Here is a 21,292-nt window from a genome sequence, read left to right on the forward strand (position 1 = left end):
TTTTTTTTTTTTGGGGGGGGGGGGGGTTGGTGTTTGGGTTTGTTTTGTTTTGTTTTTTTTTTTTTGAGTCCCACAGTTGAAAGATAGAGCCATTGCCATGGTAAGTTAAATAAAAAAGTGGACGCTAAGGAAGATTTCAAGCCTACCCAAGTGTGGGCAAACCCAACTTTTCCAGCTGCCTCTACTTATCTGCCTCCATTTATTTTCTCATCCATCCTTCTGTCTGGTCTTGAACAACGCCTCTCCCAGGCAGGTGCACGGGGAGTCTGCAGGTGGAGGCGATTGTCGGGAGGAAGGATATTGGACGAGCAGTTCTCCACCTGCTCTGCTTTCTCACAACAGGAGACCAGCCATGTGTGAAGAATGATAATTACCTATTGTAAATCAAGAAAAGTCAGTTTGATGTACTGAATTTTTATTACCCCTCTCTCTGCCTTTTTTCCCCCCCCTTCTTCTTTTGGCAGAATTAATATTCATACATATGTATATGGAGACAGGCAGGAGGAGAAAAAAAAAACAACCCACAACTTTTTAGTAAGAATGCAGGAAATTGGTTACGGTTGTTATTTATAACATGGTGCTTCCAGGACCCCAGATGAGATCAGGATTGTGCTGCTCTACACACTGAAGTAATCCAGAGTATTTCTAGCAGGACAAAGGACATAAGTTTACCGCTGTTTAGCGATTGGAAACTGAGGCAAAGAGTTTTTAATAGTTGATACTGCAGAGGGAATTGATGCCACAGCCAATAAGTGAAGTCACATCTTTTTACTTCTGACTGGGGCCTTCTGCGACAAGAATATTGTTAAAGACTGTTCCCCAAATTACTTTAAATATAACCAATGACATCCATATTGGGGACCATTTGAACAGAGGGATGCTGATAAAAGTTAAAAAAATCCAGCTTACTTTTGTAAGGAAATTTCTACCTTGTCCTTTGCCCTTTGCCAATTTTTCCAGAGTCTGGCACACTTCTGTGGTATCAGTGGTTTTCAGAACATGAGCTACTGAATAGAAGGATGATGCTTGTGCCTGTCCACACCTGTATCTATTTATTTACTTACTTCATATATATATTTATGATAACAGATCAGATGGCTTTATTTTATTCGTTTTTCCAAAAGGAAAAAGTGTTTCATTTGTTCAACCTCCCCAACAGTTTGTTTTCACTGTGTGGATCTCCCTTCTGCCAATGCCACCCAAGACTCTGTATCCCACTGCCTGCACGAAGCACTGAAACAACCTTTTCAGGAGGCACCAATGACATTTCCCAAGCCCAAGCTAAGGCTCAGCGCTGCACCTTACTCTTCACTTGTCATGGACTCTTTTTGTTCTCTTTACATTTCCATGACTGTTGTCTTCTACCCCTCTCATGGCTCTTGTGGAGGATTCTCATCCTCCAGCTGATTGAGGATTTTCATCAGCTCATGGCCCTGCTACTGTCATCTGCCGTTTTGATTGCCATCCCTGTCTAGCTGCTTCAAGAGTTTCTCTTTCATTAGATGGTCTCCTAAAGTGGGATTAATCTTGCCCGATTTGGTACAGATACAAGAGACACTTCTGCATCTGAGCTGTTAATGAAAATGCTTTTTGTAGTCAATGAGCATAAGCAGGTACTTTTGAGACACAGTTCTTCAGATGTGCTTCAGTGGTCTCTCTGAGGAGGTGATGAAAAGCATCGAGAAATACTTGTATCTCTCCACTGACTGTGGGGATTCTCAATGCTTAACTGAGAGGGAGGCAGTCTGTAGTACAGGTATCTTCACTTAAGTGAGAGGAATGTTAAAGCTTCTTTCCAAACTGGTAATACACGCTGTCTCCTTCTGACACCGTCTTGTGGCTAACCTGAAATCAGTCGAGCATGACCAAAGCAAAGCTTTTAACCTCCCTCAGTCACAACCCTCCTCATTCATGTCACATTTTTTAATGAGGTGTATCAACATCCTGCATATCCTCCAGGTCTGAAACATGAGCATCACCATCAGCTTTGACCTTTCAGGTCCTCACATCACAGTATCTAAGTTCCCCTACGGAACCTCTCTTTTTCATATACACCGAGACTACGCTGCACAACCCTGCAAGTCCCACCATGTAGCAAAGAACGTGACATGACATACAGGTTTCTCCTCTTGCTCTTCGCCTATCAGGACATGAAGATGGAATATCTCTGCTTGAAACAATAGGAAGACACTAAAACATGGAGAAGAGGTGTTGAGGAGGCCAGAATAGCTTGAGAAGAGCCAGGGGTTTTTGGTTGAGATGATACAACACTGACCACTTGTGTTGGACCATCTCTAGACCTGAGCTGGACACCTCTATAATTTCTTCCCGTTATTGTTGTGTCTTTATAGTACTCTTACATGCTCTAGGCGTGTGGCAATTTAATCACAGAGAACACGCATAAATTGTCTCGAGCGCTGATTCAGCTACTACTGTTGCTCATGGAGTATCTCTGTACCTTCTGTTGCTCATGAAGCAAAATGATTGACGATACCTTTTGTCTGCTTCACATCTATAAACACATACTGGTTCACTGCAGTGTTTTTCCCTTTCCTTTCTGGACACGCTATGTAAGTTTAAAAAAAAAAAGTGAAGTAAAAAAGTATTAAAATGTGTCTTTAACCTTTCAGTCAACACCACGTCTGGTTTTGAAAAGAGGGGAGTTTGGTGTCAAAATAGGAGGCTGCAGTGCCGACCCATGGTTAGGCCAGAAGAAAACACTATCATACAATTGCTTGGCCATGTCAGTGTGCTGGATTTCAAGCCTCATGTGACTTTGTGTGTGGCTTTTTGTTGATAACGCCAGAGCAGCATCTCTACCTTCTGTTGGCATGAGGGGTGGGCAGAAACCCATCTAAGAAACCAGGTTTTCCTTGTAGAGTGTAATTCCCTCACCACGAGGTATGTGACCCCAAAAGATGTCCGAATGAATATAAGTTAATAGGAGGGAAAACCAGTCCCTAGGAGACACAGACCTGCACCTGCATTCTTGGTTCACGACGCCTCTCTGTCTCACAGGTCTCTCCATGCCTTCCTCCATTTTCTTGTCAGCTTGTTTCCCCTTCACTCCCTTCTTCAGCTCTGCTGGCCCTGTAAAATTGCTTTTAGAGCTTGCTGTAGGGTGAAAGTGCTTTGCAGCTTTGTAAAAGAGGCAGGCAGCAAAGCACAGAGAGTTTAAAGGAACAAAGAATGACAACAAACAAACCCATTTTCATATTTGCTGCTAAATGTCTTCCAGCCTCCAGCCTTGTTATTCTTCCTCTAGAATTAGAAAAACCTGTTAACAGAAAGTGTGCTTGCTCTTCGACAGTTAACAGCGTATTATTTAGATCAATATGGCAATTCTCTTCTCCCCTTAATAATACCACTTTGCATTTATATGGTACTTATATATATATTTATATATATTTCTGCAGTAGATAGCTAAACTGGGTTTTGCAGGCAGCTCTGAAGGAAAGTAAATGTGTTCAACAGTACTGATATTCAATGATCAAGTAGATCTCTGATATCAGACTTACGGTTAACAGGTCTGCAAAGAATCCATCTGTCATGAGAAATAGGAGGAACACTTAAATGCCTCTTCATCTAAAACACATCTAGAGTTAATAGAATCTACTTCCCAAGTCACTGATCCACACGATAAAAATAATCAAAAACCCAAACCAAAACACTCGTATGCCAATAACTATAAAAGGACTAAAATGGGTTTCTCTTGGACTACTTGCAAAACTGATATTACATATTTAAAGGGGTGAGAAAAAATGGAAGGGGAAAACCCAGAGAGGAAGCAAGACACAATGAATATGTCTCAGGACAGAAAGAGGCAGTGTTGAGAACCCAGCTTTGGCTCTGAGGAGTGAAGAAACCACCCTTTCAGTGCTTCTCCCACCTTTGAGAAATCGGATGCTCTTTGAAATAGTCAGGACTTTACCAAAGAAGACACTGACATCCTTTTGTTGATTTGTCACCCTCAGAGAAAATGATCCACAATGTTCATATAGTAGTTAGTTGAGTTCACAGAATCGTGTAGGTTGGAAAAGACCTTGAAGCTCCTCCAGTCCAACCATTGACCTCCCCCTGACCGTTCCCAACTCCCCCAGATCCCTCAGCGCTGGCTCAGCCCGACTCTTCAACCCCTCCAGGGATCCCGGGGACTCCTCCCTGCCCTGGGCAGCCCATTCCAACGCCCAACAGCCCCTTCTGCAAACAAATACTTCCTAATATCTAGTCTACTTCCTCCATTCCAGTTTGAACTTTGGAAAAAATTGAGATGTGGCAGGTTGTGCAGTATGTGAGCGGCACAGACCTAGAAGCCAGGTGTCCTGAGGCTTTTATTTTCCTGATCCACCGTTAAAAAGTCGGGTGGAAAATGTGACTTTAGGATCAAGCAGCTACAATGGGACTTGTGGAAGGTGCTGCTTGTCAGGTGGATGAAATGCAAATCTCTATGGAAGGCCCGTATACTCCCTTAATCCAGCCCATGCCTTACTCAGAGGTCTCTGAGTCTCCTCCAATGAAAGTCCAGGCTTCTGTATAGTAATTATTTTTCCCTTTGAAAAACTGATCCCAAAGAGATTTGGTTGTGACCAAAATATAACTATGTGCATTGTTCAAGAAGTGAACGTAAACCATATATCTTAAGAGGGCGTAGCAATTGTGCAACAACACGCAGTCAAGGAGTGGTGATAAGTGGGCAGATCTGAGTTTAAAGTCACCTTGATGGGCCACAGATGAAAAGACTCCTCCCTTCTCTCTGGGGTCCAGCTGAGCTAGGCTCACTGACCTAGGCTCCCCCGATGCCTTCTCCCCCCACCATTATCAGGACCCGCACCCCACAGTGACCAGGACCTACTTCACAGCAGTAAAATTTTTGTACTTGAGAGCTCTTTGTGCAACAAGAATATGTTTTTAAGGAAAAATGTCAAGCTAGGTGTATATGCCTGTAATCTTGCAAGACCACCTTGGCAGCTTCTTCCCCTTAGAAAACCAATGGAAACATTTTCAGTATATTCAAAAGAAAAGCTAGTTTGCTTTGTATTCAGCAACGGTTCACATGTCTGGGGCCAGATTCTGCAATGTGCTGATTATGTCTAGTCGCCAGTAGGCTGGGGATACTGTCCATGGCCAGCTTTGTCTTCTCCTGATGGGCCAAGGCAAACAACCCTTGGTGCTGTACAGAAAAGTCAGTGGGTCATTATGGTTCCTCGGGAAAGCTGCGTCTTTGCTGGGAGTATTTTCTCACACAGGTGTTTTGCTGTGACGGGGGGTCTGTGACCCGTGCAGGGGACGGAGAGTAACGTGCTCTTCATTTTACTTCTGGGTTTGTTGGGAATTTTACTTGTTCACAAAAATGGCAATCTTTGGCAAAGCACACTGGTGCACGTCTGAAAGCTGCTGGGTTTCTTCTCCCGTTGGCTTGCTTCCAACCACAGCAACCACCTCCGCTCCTGCTCTTTTCCTTTGCTCACGGTTCCATCCTGAGCATTGTCCAAGGGAAGAGCTTTCAGGTCTGATCTAAGCCTGTTTCACACCCAGGAGCTTCATCACACCTGGCAGGTGCTGGGAAACCAGCCAGGCCGGGAGGTACCAGGGTTGGACCAAGGCTCTCCCAGAAGTGGAATTCTGCAGTCAAAAGAGCCGCAGCAAGGCCCCGAGCATCGCGGTGTTCATGTGTTACCATTACCGCTCCATCCCGTGCGTTTGAGGCTGTTTCCCCTTGATTACCTCCTTAAATCAATACTAATGGATTTTCTCAGAGTTATTTTTTTCCCCCTTTCTTCTTTAACTCCTTTCCCACTATCCCTCCCCAACACTTTCTGTCTCTGGTGACTGGAGTCCTTGCCAGCTCCCCTCCCTTGCATCAAAGCACCGTTTCATCACAGGGCTGTAATTTATACAATTTCTCCTGCTCGCTTTACTTAATTGTCTCATTTGTAATATTTCATCTTCTTTCCTTTTCAGTTCATTCAGAATACCCAGGCTGGTTAAAATAAATATGTATTTTTAATTTTAAGCAGCTTAATTTAATTTTGTAAAATGCGGGATGACTATTAATCAGGACCGCTTCTGAATCCAAGGCACATCAAGTCTCAGCCAGCAAAATAGCATGTGTTACTCAATTTCACACCCCTCCTGTCACTTTTTTTTTTTTTAACATGCAAAGCTCTGAAATTCTCTGCCTGAGGTTCAGGTATACAGAGGACTTCCTGAACTCTCTGGGGGTGGTTAATAATCAAGAAGTGGAGGCGGAAGGGAAGATGAGGGGCTCTGAGAGGCATTTTTCTCAAGGTCGGGGAACAGCCTGCTTTTGGGAGGGCGTTGTGGTAGTGCCACTTAGTAGAAGACTTGCTTACCAAGTGTCTCACATGGACCATTTGCCTCTGATGCTGCTACCCTCACCAGTTCTCACTCCTTGTCTCCATCACTGGCTTTGTCCCACCCACTTGAAATAAGCGACCAAACAACCATTTTCTCACTGTACCACTAGCCATGAATCACCACTGAAATCCTTCTAGCGGTGACTGCTTCAAAAGACTCTTTCACTGTACAACAGGCTGGAAGGTTTTACGAGCTTAATATCAAGAGTTTGGTGCTCGTTTCTATACTGACTTAAATTAATGTATTTTTTTCTCTAAACTAATTGCAGAAAAGGCAAGACATTCAATCCTTCTCTACACTCCTGTTCCTCCCATTTCTCCCATGCTTAAACTCTTCTGACTATTCTTTTGGTGAGTGACACCTCACCCCATTGTGTAAAGGGCCCTCCAGACCTTCACATCACATCAATCCCACGTCATTCAAATGTTGCTGTCTGGAGGGTCTTTGGTGGCAAGATGCTTTCCTACCCACCCTGAAAACTCCCTTTACAAATGGCAAACAGATGGAGTGGGGGACAGAAAGACTCACTTGGCGGGTGAAGCACTTACTTTGCAGAAGTCTGGTGGAACAGTCAGAATGAGCTTACAAGGAAATCAAAGGGGGCTGCAGGTCCCTCACCAAAACTTCCATTTCTCTGTTCAACAACCCTGAAGATTACATTAGCCCTTCTCTCATTTCTGCTGATGAGAGAAGGGGGGAAGATGCAAAAGCTGGGGCACGGGCTTGGGTCTCAGATACCCAAAAGGTGATCCTTCGATGGTTGTTCTTTCCTTACCAGGGCATGCTCCACTTTCCCCACTCCCCACTCCCACGCTTCCTTTGCCTTTCTAGTAGCAAATCCCAGATCTGCGTTTCGAGAAGTAGCGTGCTAAAAATACGCACTTGAGGTGTTTCCATCTGGTTTCTCGAGGTCTCCCAAAGCTGTCATTCACGGAGGCAGTGCACCTCGCCATGTCTGAGAACACAAGGCCTGAAGCGGGGTGGGAGGCAGGAGCTGGAACGATGCTCAGGCAACTCACCTGCATCCAGCACCTGACCCCTTTAGCAAGTTGGGGTGGGCTTGGCAGCCCTCAGGAGGCTTCAGAAGACCCTTCCCGGACACTTGTGTGTGTGTCACTCAGGGATTAGCACATCGCTGCTGAACCATAATAACTTCTCCGTGTTTACTCAGCTTTATGTTAAACCTGTACAATTTCATGTCAGTGCATGATCCAACGAGAGAGGAAGAAATTTTTCCTGGGAACTAAAAGGTTTCTATTTGACAGAAAGTACCAGAAGGCTCCAGTACATCCCTGTGCCTGGCATATACAGAAGAGATCCCTCTTTTCTTTCCACTCCCCACTTTCCTGGATTCCTTTCCAAGCTGTTTTATGGTGTCGTTGTGGACTGTGCACCATTACCAGGAGTAAGATAGGAGTAGTCACCGTTAAGCAAGGTAAACGTAAAACTGAACACAGGGAACCACTTCACAGTGGCAGTGAGTGTCATTTTTAGGACTGCGTAACGATGCTGCACATTTTTGGAACATCAGTTCTTGTCATGTTATCTCTGTGTATTTTACTTATTCATTTTGCTTTCTGATTTTATTTGATGTTATTTTATTGTGCTGAACACATCTGTAACAGCTGTGTAAGGCAGGCATGAAGGTATCTGAGCTGGTTGACTCTCTCTCCTGTGAAAATGACTCCCAAAGTGTGTAGCGGATCCAGGAGGAGTGTCAGCTGCAGACAAATAGCCCCTCTCCTTGCTGCAATGAATCAGACTGAAAAGGCTATTTTAAAAGCAATATTTTGCCCTTGTGTTATTTTATACATCTTAGGGGTACAAATGGAAGGACATTCACTTTCCTCCCACTGGCTCCATCACAGCCATGTGGAGGGGTAGGTGATTCTAGGTAGATTACCTGCTCTTCTGTGTCACATTTGGATGCTTTGGGAAAGGGACTTCACCTACCTGTCTGCCAGGATTCGGAAGTGTTTGAGGCTTGAAAAATTGCCTTCAGATGAGCACAGGATGGGTGAGGGTCTGTAGTGTTCATTGTGGGTGTTACTGAGGGTTGAAACCATGCATCCTCTAAAGTGATTTCTCCCAGTGCTGATCTCAGGAGTGCTTCTACTCTACACTGGGAGAGAGCCCCAGAAGAAATAAAGCTTATGGCTTTATTTCCCTGTGTCACTGTGCACATTAATTCATCCACTGAGCTCACCCATGCAGCAGGGAAGAACTGCACTCGGATCACTCCTGTTTGCATTGACCCCTCTCTGCCCCAGAAACCTCTTCTTAATGGGAAATACTGAGCTTGACTTTGTTCATGGTTAGTCACTTCAAATCTTCACAGAAAAAAAAAAAATTAAAAAAATCTATCTCTTCTATTGATTCCATGGAGTGTCCCCTCCAGACAAGGTTGTAACCCAGGCTGCAACCGGGAAGAGGATACTGACCTTCTCCTCTCCATTTGTTAAAAATGCACAGGATCATGGTTACTGAAAGGGAACTTGCAATGACCCATCCACACCAAGGTATGCCTTGCAAGACTGCAACCAGCACACGGGTGGAGTTAAAAATCTGAGGGTGACCTACGATGAGGCCACGGCTGGTGATTCCTTCACAGGTTGAAGGATCTTCTTCCATAAAGCAATGCTGTGCCACTGTTGGAGGGCTTGCAGACCCCCGGAGAGGTGATGATTTGATGGACAGCTGGACCTCCCCTTCCACTGCCTCAGAACGTGCTAATAGCCACCACATCCTATTTTCATCCCAAAGACACTGAGAATGAGACGGGAACAACCTTCTTAGGCTAATGCTGAGGGACGGGGGCAAAGCACTGGTGGGGCAGTTTCTGTGTCACCTATGTCAGGGAAAGCTAGATATGAAGGGGCTTGGGAGGAGGGGGTGGATCTCCAGCAAGACAAGAAGAAGAATCATCAGAGGCACAGGATACCCAAAGGGTCAGAGGGAACAGACATGGGCAACAGGTCAGATTGTGTCCCAGGCTTCACACTAAGACGTCTAGCCACATTCCTCCTTCCTTTCTCTCCCAGTACATACATAAGATGTTCTTGGTTTAGAGACACAGTAGTTTCATTTGAAATGGCCTTGACCACCATTTATTACCTGTCTGTGGGGATGAGGCGAAGTGCCACAAGGCGTGACGGCACTCTGGCCAGCTTTCTCCGCAGATTCACCGCAGCCCAAGAGCTAGAGCCGGCATGACCACCACCATATCCATCCAGAGAGAGCTTGTCTGTGGGGACAACAACCTCACCCGGCCCTAACGCTCACATGACAGACTCCTAGCCACGCTGAAACACCTGACAGATCAACTAAAGGAGCAGGAGGACCATTGTCATGGCACTGGCTCGCTAGTAGCCAGGTTTGAAGGGTATTTCATGGATGCCAACTGTGTCAGTACTCCGCTATGAACACACTGGCCACTGGGTCTCCTGCAGATATCTAGCCCTAAAGGGTTTTGTGTTAGCTGGATCCCAGATCTGTGGGCTATGGCACTGGGACACGAGGATCACATCTAGATATGGGCCTACAACATGCCACAAAGCCTTTTTAATCTATTCAGGTCATTTCCGAGTTGCAGTGGTCAACGTGATGGTTGGGGACAAGGGATGGAGGGTCTAGGCTGGCATGGGTGACACAAAACAGCATCCAGATAGAAAAAAAAACACCCAAACCCACCTTTAATTCCTCTCTGAGTATTTTCTGTAGGGCAGTATGACCTTAGTGCTCTATTTTACAGACTCTAATAATGGACACCTTTTATTGAGCGTATGGGCAACCGGCCATCAGTCTGGTCTGGAGGTCCAAAGTCAAAGGGCAGAGAGGGCAAGTATCCCTTATTTTGTTTACTTCCAGAGACACATCTTCGCGCTACAGGGACACTATTTATTTCCTCATGCTCAGGGTGAGCTGAACTACAACTTGACTTTTTTAATGGCTTTCTCCAAATAAACTTTCTAAAGCCCTAGCCCAGAAAAGGCGGTTACATGCATGTATTTTGACTAGACTCTTACTAATTCCATACAGCCCTAAGAAGAGAAAGCTATTTAAAAACGTTCATTAAGAGAGCTGTGACTAATCTGAGCTGACCCAATTAACCCAAAAATGTCCTGTGTGGAAATTATTGTGGACGCTGAAGAAAAGGCCCAGGCTGAATGCACATAAATTTTCTGTCTGCGCTCTCATTCCCAAGGAAGCAGTCAGTTCTTGAAGTGTTATTTCTAGATTGGTATTCGGAGCTTACATCTTGCCAGTGGCTTCTTCCTGCAAGGAAGCTAAATGCTTTCACCTCACTGTGGGGAAAAAAAAAAAAATAAAAAAAAAATGTGCATTTGACAGCAACAAATTCTTTTTACACTTGGTAATATAAGCAGGTTTCATGTACGTGTGATGTCTTCCCAGGAAACAGTTGCCCTCAGCTCCACTATAACTGGGGGAGATACGGTCCATACAGTCAGTTAGGTGTGGTAGAGCTGGGTACAATTCCTCTTGTCGTTAAGAATAGACATCTCAAAATAAAATGTGTCAGTTGGACCCTGGAATATCTTTTTTTTTTTTTTCCCTATTGACTATTCGAGGAATCTCTAAGCAATGAGCTGTGGTATGGATGGTTATATGATTGGTTTCACAAGATGAGTGTGATGAATCCTGCCCTACATATGAGGACTCAGTAACTCCTGAGCTTTCAAGCTGATGTTTACATCAGAGAGGAGCACAGGGCTACTGGGCAGGGAGGAATATATTCCATGAGAAAGGAGGTTTGCACCTTGCCAAAGAGATGGGAGCAGATCAGGGAGGTGAGGAGCAGGATGCTGTTTAACGCACTGCACTGTACAGGGAAGGGGAACTGGTAGAGTCAATAAAGATGTGTTAAAATAGCCTTGAGAAAGTGACTTTCACAATGTTATATGTGATGGAAGCACAGATAAATGCTTTGGTGAAGTTGTGAGAGACCTTGGCTCACTGGTTTAGCATCCGGGGCCAGAAAGATGAAATCGTAGAGTTATTATTCAAGCACAAACTGCAAAACCAAGGCACACCTTGGATGGGCAAATCAGAGACAGATCTACTCTGAAGCTGATAGACATTCAGGGTCTGCATAGGCGTCAAGAAAATGGTGTTTGCCACAGATATTTAGGAAGTGCATAGTAGAAAATACCGTGTTGTTTTCTGGTGTTTGGAGTTTTTAGCTGATGTATACAGGAAATGGAGGAAGTCTTGGGATGTAATTTAAAATTAGCTTAATTTGAGCAGATAATGGGACATTTATGAGTCAATGCCGAAGTGAAAGTTTGTGATATCCATTTGGAACGTAGCTGACAAAGAGGAGTATTTTTTATGGTGCACTTGCATAAAGATGGTGGTTGAATGTGTGTCTGCAGATAAATTTTTTTCTGGGGAAAAGTGGTGAGAAAGGGTCTGGGGACCTCCCACAAAAAAAAAAAAAAAAAAAAAAAAAAAAAAGATCAGAATCTAGAAACTGAGAAGGAACATAGTAAAGAAACTTGTAAAGAAGAAGAAACTAGTAAAGATCTTAACCCTGTAATACTAGAAGAAAATAGTAAAGATCTTCACCTTGTAATAATAAATAATGCAGAAAGGGGACAGATTAAATTAAGAATAAATAGACAGTCCGAGATATTTCCATTCCTAGAGATCCAGGACACACCAAGTTTAGAGTATGAACTTGAAAGAGCGTTTCCTTTTTAAGGAGAAATTACTGACCAGGATAAGTTGACACAACTGCTATTTGGGCTCTCCAGCAGTAAAAGCAGGCTGAAATGACTTTCTTTGAGAAATAATATCCCCGTTATTGTAATCACCGAGTAGAGGCATTTGCGGTGCTGAATTGTCCGTCCCTACTGTCGGACAACATGATGAATGATGCTTGTTTGAGCAGGAAACTGTGGAGGAGACACACTCTGCCAATATCAATGCATCACTGGTATAGCCCGGTAATTACGGTTCCTGGATATTTTCGGACAGATCCTCTTGAATTATAAATTTATCTTTCTCTTTCAGGGCGATGCTTTTACAGGGACATCACCCACAGACAAGAAGGTCTCGTTCCACAGCTAAACCATCCTATTTAAAAGATGAGGCTTGATCCCAGTGTGCAGATACTGCTTCACTTTGCATGTGAGCCGAGCATGTGTGAGTCAGGCTCTCTTGAGATAATTTTCTCCTTCGGGGACAAAATTACAAAGGATTCCTGAAAAGAAATCCCATTTCTCATTAGGGAGCGACAGGGATGAGGAAGAGAATAGTGGGTACACTCTGCTAGCTTGAATTTAGGTGAGCTCCCCCCCCCCCCAAAGCACCTTTCAAAGAAAGCAGGAGGATGAGACTCTGGGTAAAAAAAGTATCACACACCACCCCTCAGTACAGCGCTAGCAGGTGTCATGTATGAGGCTGGATGAGTTAAGAGATATAACTGAGTGCAATGTCAGGCTGGGAAGTAAAGCAGCACTTCTCTAAGAGATGTCAGACACCCTGTCCTCCCCCCGTTTTGGCGTGGAAAGAGCATCTGGCTGGGCTGGAGGAATTCCAGGGAGATCAGTGTAGTCCTGGATCATGGACCAAACAGAGCAGGGGATGGGAATAGGCTCCCTTTTTAATTTTTTTTTTTTTTAAATATATATTTTATATTGATATTGTACTCTCTGTTTGGGAAAAAAATAATAATGCTTAATAATATTAATAATATTAATTCGTGGTAGTAATAATAACAACAATTAAATTATAATAATAGTAATAATACTGATAATTATAATAACAGTCGTCTTCAGTGTTTGTGAGAAAATGTGAGCTCTTAAGCCATACTTTCCACTTAGAAGCAAATTTTTTTTTTTTTTTTTCTGTTCAGTCCACTGTGCTTTGAGACAGGCACAGTGATTCTGATTGTCCAGTGCTCACCTCTCTTTCTGAGTGCAAACTCTTTATCTCTGCAAAGAGATCATCACTGAATCGATGGCATTTACATGGATCGGTGGGCTTGTATATTGAAAACATACTGTTCTTCCTTGAAAAGGATTAGTAAATGCGGAGAAACGGGTTTGCACATAGCCTCTGTCTTCCTCATTGTCCAGGGACTTCAGCCTGTCAAAAACCCTGAACACATCCAGGCATGGGCAGCTGAATAATGTAACTGCAACTCCTGACAACACTGTCAGGAAGCCTCCAAAAGCCTGCTTCTGGGATCCTTCTTTGCAAAAAACATCTCATCAGCCAGATTTACCAGGTGACATGAGGTGAGGCTGCTCAAAAAAAAAAAAAAAAGTATCTAGTGTTTACCAAAGAAAAACTGTCAAGGTTTCTATGTAATGAGATTATCTTCTCTCCTCCACCCATCAACATTTTTCTATTCTATTCTATTCTATTCTATTCTATTCTATTCTATTCTATTCTATTCTATTCTATTCTATTCTATTCTATTCTATTCTATTCTATTCTATTCTATTCTATTCTATCTCTATTTTTTCCATGGCTGGTGTGGGTAAAGTTTGTCTGCTCACTAAGTGCTGTTACCCACCGGTGAGGACCCAAAGAACAAAGACATACACTGCAAGCTCTTTGGGGCAGGAACTGTTTATTCAGTGTATCCTACGCAGTATGTCACATAGCGAGGCCCTGACCTGGTTGAGACTGTCACGAGTAATAAATAAATCAGTATTAATCATCGTGAGCAGCAGCCACCTTGGGATGAGAAAATGATTCATTACCTCAATCTGCTGAATTATTCACTCTTCTGGTGCAAAAATGGCATGAAATATGAGCTCTGAGGATGTGGAGGATTTTAGCATGATAGGGTTTTCATTCTGGTATTAGAGGTAAACTACAGCTGGCATTAAAAAAAAATCTATCTGAAATTTGTGATGAAAAATGTGGGAGTATTTTTATCGAATAACGTATTTTATTAAAAATATCCCTTCTTTGTCTACACTTTTTTTTTTTTTTTACATTCTAACACAGAAATAGGTTTCTCAAGTCTTCCCCATTCAAAATTAAATTCAGCACCAAGCAACACAAAAACAATTTTAAAAGATTAAAAAGTTGACATTTCAATTATTCTTAAGATTCTTCTTTTATTTCAGAAAGATATGTAAATATTTACAGAAAATAAGAATTTCCTGGTAAAATCAGGATTTTTCCAGTTGCCTGTAGCATGAGTTTCTAGGAATAAGGGCTATTTTAAAGGTATTGAGAATGTGAATAGGAAAATTTGGAAAAAATTCAGTAAGGCAAATACCAGGGGGCACATGGGTAAATCTAACTTCTTCTGCACTAGTCTCCAAAGGAAAATTCTGCAGAAGCTCCTCATTTTGCCTGGAAAATTAAATTGCACTCAATATTATGATCTGACTACCTTTACCTAAAGGGCCAGTTGAGAACATGAAGGACATGAACATATTTAGAGGTATTTCTTCTTGAAAATAAGTTTTAACTTAAATTCCCCCTTCGGTTTGCCACCGTGGATCTTCTGGAGCATCATGGCTCCTGGTAGCACCTTCACTTCTTGAACAATTCTTTGCCCTGATACTGTTATTCCTATTGATAACGTCATATGATGGTTTGTACCTTCTTGTGTCCTTGAGGCAAAAAAGAAGGTTTCACGTAGGGAGACGGGTAATTTAATGAAAATAAAAAAGAGGATCTCATTCAGAGAGACGGAAAAAAAAAATAAAAAGTATCTTTCTGCCAATCCCCTTTTCAATAGCTGGAGCATTGACTGGAATGACAGCTCCCAGTGCTATCAGTGCTGCTTGTGTCATACAGATGTGCTCTGGTAGGAGACGGATTCATTTTGAGTGAATTATTGCATTTCCACCATCTGATTCTTGGATAATAACAATAATAATAATAACAATAATTCTGGCCATTTTGTTATCTATTTCTAACTAATATTATCTTTCTTGAGGGCACTTTCGACTAAACAATATTGGTTTTACTGCCTGTGTAGGAAATAAAACCACAGAACACAAAGAGCAATATAAATTAAATAAACTGAACCAATAAAGTGCTTTAAAACCTTTACCTTATTGGAAGTATTTAGGGATGTGAATGAATTAGGATATTGGCTTTCCTGTCCACCCCAGTCTTTCCAAAGACTGCCAGCAGGGGATACACCTTCAAAAATGTAAATGAATGCCAATCTAATGAGATCCCATTAATATTATTAAATTACCCAGAAAACACTATTCATCACTGTAAACTTATTTAGCAGAGAAGGAACACAACCGGATTGCTGTAGGGTCCTTGGCAGTTACCCAATAACCATGATAAATAAGACTAGTTCCTGGCAGCATGTTGACACTGATGCTGCTCTCAGAAGCTCCCCAGCACCCCATCCTCAAATTGGACTTCAGGAGGATTGTGGTGTCTTGAGGAAAAAGTTGAATGGAGAGAGGAGATCCGTTCCCAAGACGATGGAGAGGAACGGGCATCCCTTTGCCCCTTCTATTCTGCAAAGTAGTCCTTCCTCACCCTTGCCCAGCAGGTCTGGCCCTACCCACCATGCTCTTCCTTCCAACTGGAGTGTGTGGGGTATGGAGTGAGCAGCACAGCTGTCCAGTTTCATCTATCCGCTGGAGCCCGGATGATAAATTAGCACAGACACAGCAGGCTGATTAGCATAATTCATAAAATCCAGTGAATTTACAGAGCAGGGCAGGGTGAGGAACCCACGAGGGAGAAAGAGAAACCTTAAATTAAAGTCAGGCTATGTAAGCATGAAGACAAAGTTTGCCCTCCAGCCTGGGTGAATACCCCAGCATCAATCAGCCTGCTGTTCCAGCAGAAAGTATGACATGAGAGAGACTAAATTCTGATTTATTTTTTTTTTTTATATACTTGTGTTCTACACAGTTGGCTTTGCAGTGATTAAGTTCCCCAGTGCTCCCTCTGTTGAGCTACCAAGGCAGTAGGCAATATGCCTGGGACTGGTGGTCACCCACCTTTGGTGGTAGCACTGTCCCTTCAATCACTGCATCTCCATCCAGGTCAGGACCAGAAGGGCTCGTCGTTCAGTTACTGACTGAAATGATGGGGATCTTTTTGGCAACTTGTTGCTGCTGCTTTGGGTAGCCCTAACAGATCAGTACAACTTACTGGGCTATGGGATGGACAGGTCCCTCTTTTCCAGTTGACTAATTATTTCAAGGTTTGTTATGGCCTCTGTGCTTTTCAGCAAAATTTGTCTCATTGAAGACATCCTCTGTACAGATCTAATACGCAAGCTTTTCTTTGAACTTTTACCCCTCTAAGCTAAGACTTTTCTGAAGACTTTTAAGGCTGGGAAGCTGCCTGATAGAAAAAACATCTGGGGGTGTTGGGCGACAGCTATCTGAATATAAGCTGTCAGCATGCCCAGGTGGCCAAGAAGGCCAATCACATCGTGGCTTGTATCAGAAATAGTGTGGCCAGCAGGACTAGGGAAGTGATTGTCCTTTTGTATTTGGCACGGGCGAGGCCACACCTCCAATGCTGGGTTCAGTTTTGGGCCCCTCACTACAAGAAAGACTTTGAGATGCTGGAGCGTGTCCAGAGAAGAGCAACGGAGCTGGGGCAGGGTCTGGAGCACAAGTCCTGTGAGGAGCGGCTGAGGGAACTGGGGAGGGTTATTCTGGAGAAAAGGAGGCTCAAGGGAGACCTTATCATGCTCTACAACTCCTTGGAAGGAGGTTGCAGTGAGGTGGGTGTTCCTCTCTTCTCTTAGGTGACAAGTGATAGGATGAGAGGAAAGAGCCTCAAGTTGCACCAGATTTAGATTGGATATTAGGAAAAATTTCTTCATTGAAAGAGTTGTCAAGCACAGAACAGGCTGCCCAGGGCAGTGGTTGAGTCCCCATCCTGGAGGTATTTAAAAGACGTGTAGATGTGGCACTTGGGGACGTGGTTCAGTGGTGGCCTTGGCAGTGTTAGGTTAATGGTTGGACTTGATGATCTTAAAGGTCTTTTCCACCCCAAACAGTTCTATGAAATCTCGTTTTGTTATGGTTATAAAACTGTACGAGGAGGCTAACTGAAGCTTACAGCTTATGTGGCGACTGTCTGTCCATATTCCTAAAGTGGAAGATACTTCACCCGCTTCAGGAGCGAACGGCTAAAATTTGGTCTGAAGTCAACTACAGGGCATGAAGCTAGAAGAAATTTCCCAAAACTTACTTGGATGATATAAAGCTGAACTCTACTAACAAGACTAAGGACACCCTCTGAGCGTGGCAAGGGGTGATAAGAATCCAGATCTGTATTTAGCACAGTGGCAACCTTTTGCCACTCTTCCTCATCTGACCTGCCATCAATGGCATTATGGTGGCCGGCAATTACCGGAGCAATTAGTCACTGTTATACTCGCTCGCAATAATTACTCTTCCCAATGAATCTTGGTGGCAACACTGAGATATAACAGTGAAAAATTCAGGTGGTTATTATCAGCACTGGGGTTTATTAGGCACAGTTTGTTATCTGGGCATAATTTGATTTAGCTTGGCAAGGGTTTACAAACCAGCTAGCTGAAAACGCCTGTCCAAGCTCTCCTCATACCCAGCTCGCTAACTAATCATTACAAACCGGTGATTTTACACCGAAACACATCTGGTGACATATAGAAATGGCGTATACAACTCGTAACAAGCCATTTGGTCCGTTTATCTTTTTTTTTTTTTTTTTTTTTTTTTTTTTTTTTTTTTCTGAAGAGGAACATATTTGCCATACGCTGCCTGCCAATAACTCTTGGTTTGTAGACAGTTCATGAGCAGTTGGCTGTGAGCTTTGGAACATTTTGGCCTATGCCCACTTTGGAACAACTGTGCTGCTTTCATCTGTTCTTGGAAATGAACCTGTTCAAGGCCTGGCTAGTATTTAGGTGGGAGACTGCTTAGGAATCCTGGGTGCTTTACTAACAAGCCAAAGAATTGGAGGTAAACATCAGAAACCAAATCAGAAAGCCTGCACCTAAGCCGTGTTGATGAATAGGAATAGAATAAATCAGAATCCAGTTGCTCTTAATTAATGCTCCAACCCCCGGAATCATTCTGTTCCCAGCCTGCCAGCCTTTACATTATATATCATTACAGGGCAATGTTCAGAGTGGAGATTAGCTAGTTAAGTAAAGAGAGAGGCTTAAAATGCTAATTTTGGCATTATTTAATAATGTCATCATAATAACAATGATGCTATAATTTTTGGCTTTATGCAATTTTCTCTGAGATCATGTTAACATAAACCAACTCGTGCACAGTTATTATGTGACAGCCTTTAGTATTTGTGCTTCTATTAAAAATACCGATATATATGACTCTCTTCACCTAGTCAGCTGAGCGTATCCACTACCTTGCGGTGACCATCTGGGGGATCTTCAAAGTGAAGTTTCTAAGCAATGTGGAGCGCTCAGACCGAAAAATAAATCAGGCGTTGCATTCAGCTTCTGAAATAAACAGCCAGCTGAGGAGATCTTACTTAACATTTGAGTGAATATCAATTTTTTAAAAGGTTTACAAGCAAAATGACAGGTGTGGAAACATACACTGCCTCAAAGATGTCCAGGTCAGGGCAAACTCCATGAGACAAAATGAGAATAAAAATCAATGGGACATAGAAAAAATGTTATTTTTCCCACTTCACTTGTCAATTAATACTCAGATTTTGTCTGGAAGACTTTTGTGCTTGTTTGGAGGTGTCTTACACAAAAGTATTTTGATTCCAGTGTAACTAGGGTGTCCTCATTATCTCTGTAATGACTGAATATAGCTAATTAGGTAAAGATTCATAGACTCATACAAGCCTTAGAAGAAAAGATAAGAAAATAAGGGTCATTAGGTCACTCTTTTTTTAACACTTTCTTCCTTCTGTATCAAGGCCAACAGCATGTGTTTACTGAAAGCATCCTGCCTGAGAAAGCAAATACATTTGCTCTGAAAACATCAGGAGGCGAGATTCTGCCTCTTCCCTAGATAGTTTGTTCCAGTGATTAATCACCATTAATAATGTGTGCCTTTCCTCTAATTTGGATTTCTCTGTCTTTGGCTTTCTGCTTTTGGTATTTGTTTTGCCTTTCTCTGCTAGATTAAAGAAACTCGAGCACTTACGATTTCCTCTGATGCAGGTACATCTATGCCACAACCTAGGCACTGCATTTTTATTTTTTTTTTGGTGATAAATAGAACGACCTCTTTATGTCTCATTTAATAAGGAATGTTTCTCTACATCTTAACTCTAGTGCAGTATTTTCCAGAACCTCCAGTGACCTTTTGAACAGGACGGGAAACAAAGTGACGCAAATTCCGCAGTACCAGCTTGGTCAACTCTATCCGTAAATATAGCGTTGCTTTTCTCTCCCACACACTTGGTCATCCAGCCAAAGGCTGCTCCTGCCACAGCACTGTGTTGGGAGGTCATGGCTGAATGCCACTCCGTTCCCAAAACCCTGTTCGCAGCCCCCGTGAGCTAGAAAACCACATTCTGTTCTGTAGGCATAGCTCCTTGTTCTTGGCATTTGGGTGGATGCAGCTGCATTTCACTGGAATGGGCACAGCTGACAGAGGGGTCCGTCACCCGTCACTGTTTCTCAAGTTGCTGTTGTCTGCAAATTTAGTCATCATGAATTATATATTTATTTTCAGCTCACTGATGAAAACAGAGGATCACTGCAGGCCTAAGGCTCATCCCTGCAGAATCTTCTTAGAAGCAGATCTACCAAAAAATTATTTCCCACTGTCTTACAATCCATTTAACATGGTAATGATACTGCTCGGGTCTGGTTTTTAATGTCAGTGTCATCCATCGCTGGAGTCTTCATCCACAGAGATATTAAAAAGCTGATGGGGTATGGTCCAGGGCAATCTGCTCCAGTTGACTCTGCTTGAGTGGGTGGTTGGGCAAGATGATCTCAAGAGGTTCTTTCCAACTTCAGTGACTCTGATTCTGTGATCAATCAGATGAATTCATTAAAGACGTCGGCACTTCCTCCCAAATCACTTCTAGCAAATGCCCTGACAGAATGAAATCCGACTTAGGTTTTGCAGCGCTTCTTTCCCACAAAATGGCGTTGACTGACACTAGCTATACGCCCATCCTTCTGTTCTTTACCAACTAATGGCTTTATTTCAAGGTTGTGTTTGGGCCTGATGTCAGGTGAAGCAGTCTAGAATTTCAGGTTTGCCCTTTCACACTGTGAGAGTAGCCATAACTCTTACTGAGTCTTCTGAAATGTCTCAGGCATTCTACTGTGTATGAAAACTTGACATTATCAAGGCTGAAAATCTCGACAAGTTTTGAGATCTCCTAATATAGAACAGAAATGTTTATTCAAGGCTTATCCTTCTTCTGTAATGTAATTTGTTTTAGATGGTTAGATTATTGGCCTTCGGCATTCTTGGATTCATTCTTATTCTGGTATATTTAAAAACCTTCCTTCCACAATCCTTAATTAGTGACAGTTAGGGATTTCCCCACCTTACTTACTCTTTCTGAAAACTATAATTGTCCTTTTCTGTTTGCCCTCTGTGATCTGGGATTTATAAGTAAATAAATTAAGGCCAAATAAAATAATTTTAAAAAGGCCAAGTGCAAGATCCTGCACACGGGTTGAGGCAACCCCCGATATTAATACAGACTAGGTTATGAACGGATTGAGAGCAGCCCTGTGAAGAAGGACTTGGGAGTATGGGTGAATGAAAATTTGGACGTGAGCTGGCCATGTGCACCTGCAGCCCAGAAAGCCAATCGTCTCCTGGGCTGCATCAAGAGAAGTGTGGCCAGCAGGTCAATGGAAGGGATTCTTCCCATCTATTCCCCTCTCGTGAGACCTCACCTGGAGTCCTGCGTCCAGCTCTGGGGTCCCCCGCACAAGAAGGGCATGGTCCTGTTAGAGGAGGTCCAGAGGAGGGCACAAAAATGTTCAGAG

This window comes from Athene cunicularia, assembly GCF_003259725.1.
Source record: "Athene cunicularia isolate RWA chromosome 2 unlocalized genomic scaffold, athCun1 chr2_part1, whole genome shotgun sequence".
Lineage (NCBI taxonomy): Eukaryota > Metazoa > Chordata > Aves > Strigiformes > Strigidae > Athene > Athene cunicularia.